This window comes from Phyllobates terribilis, unplaced genomic scaffold, assembly GCF_046119375.1.
Source record: "Phyllobates terribilis strain yellow unplaced genomic scaffold, ASM4611937v1 Scaffold_8272__1_contigs__length_31386, whole genome shotgun sequence".
In the NCBI taxonomy this organism is placed as follows: domain Eukaryota; kingdom Metazoa; phylum Chordata; class Amphibia; order Anura; family Dendrobatidae; genus Phyllobates; species Phyllobates terribilis.
The window spans coordinates 12,996-14,600 of NW_027371012.1; the positions used below are offsets into that span (position 1 = coordinate 12,996).

General features: G+C 40.6%; 1 pseudogene; it reads left to right on the forward strand.

Moving 5' to 3' along the window:
- The first annotated feature begins 395 nt into the window (after nt 1–395).
- Nucleotides 396–1,060, forward strand: LOC141252143 (uncharacterized; annotated as a pseudogene).
- The last annotated feature ends 545 nt before the right edge of the window (nt 1,061–1,605 follow it).

Sequence of the window (1,605 nt, forward strand, 5' to 3'; positions counted from 1 at the left end):
TCTTTTAATTGTTTAAAGAGTCAGTAATTTGATTATTGTTGTAATTTCATGAGTTCAGCAAATTGTGTTTTCTTCAGCACTATCACAGGGAGTCAGTTAAGTTGTTAGTGGACTAAGTGGTGGAGAACATGGTTGTAGGAGGTAGTTATTTCAGAGTCTTCAAGTACGTGTGTAATGTTTTCTGGTTTCGGTTAATGAATGAGTAGTATTGTTTATTCTGAACACAGCAGTTCATTCAAGAATTTTTCCTTCGACACTACTAAAATTCATCCTCAATCAATCTATATTCAGAGTTTTGTGATCTGAATATATTGCTAACATTTGGTATCATAGCAAATCTGGGTTTCAGTTCTAGGAGTGTGTGAGTTCGTGAGAGATCAAACACAAAACTCAAGATGCAGGGTAACGGATCCGGAAACCATCCTCAACTACCGATCTTCAAAGGAAAGCAGTATCATTTCTGGAGTCTAAAGATGAGTACTCTCTTCAAATCTCAAGAAGCATGGGATTTGGTGGAGAAAGGCTTCACAGATCCTGGTGTGGAGAACCCTGAGCATGTACCTGACATAGCACTCAAGGAGAAGAGGAAGAAAGACGCGAAGGCATTATTCATGATCCAGCAGGCATTGGATGATGAGATCTTCCCTCGGATTGCATCTGCAACAACCTCAAATGAAGCTTGGAACATTATCAAGAAGGAGTATCTTGGGGATAAGAAGGTGATGGCTGTAAGACTTCAATCTCTAGGAAGGGAGTTTGAAACTTCCTTGATGAAGGACAAAGAACCTGTGTAGGAATATTTGTCAAGAATTTCTGGTGTGGTGCATCAGATGAGATCGTATGGAGAGGTCATGACAGATGAGCATGTGGTAGGAAAGGTCTTGAGAAGCCTCACAAGAGAATATGACCATGTTGTTGCTGCAATAGAGGAATCTAAAGATATGGCAGAATACTCCTTGAGGAGTTGATGGGCTCAATGCAGGCTCATGAGGACAGAATCAACAGATCAAGTGATCATAGGGAGGAGAAAGCCTTCATGGGAAGTGAAGATCCGAGATAAATTCAGTTCAGCAATAGAGGTCGAGGTAGAGGAACCTTTAGAGGAAGAGGCAGACGAAGGTCTGGACAGAGTAGCAATGGAAGAGAGTATAACTCTAGGAAGAGTTTTAAGTGCTACTATTGCAAGAAAACGGGTCATAAAGAAGCTCAGTGTTGGAAGAAGAGTAATGATCAGAATCAGGGAGAGAGAAAGTCTGATCACAGAACAAATTATCCTGAAGAAGAGAAGCTATTTATTGCTCAGTTTGTTGAGGACAAAGAAAGGATGCTTGCTGTCAACAATGACGAAGGAAGTGAAGCTCAGAAAACCTGGTATGTTGATAGTGGTTGTTCAAATCATATGTCAGGCTTTAAATCTATTTTCAAAGATTTAGATGAGAACAAACGGAGCTCAGTAAGGATTGGAAATGGGAAGCACATAAGTGTTGAGGGCAAAGGCACAATTGCTATCCAATCTGAAGGTGGAAGAACAAAGCTAGTAGAAGATGTTCAGTATGTTCCCCATCTGACTCAGAATTTGCTAAGTGTTGGGCAGATCATGTGTAC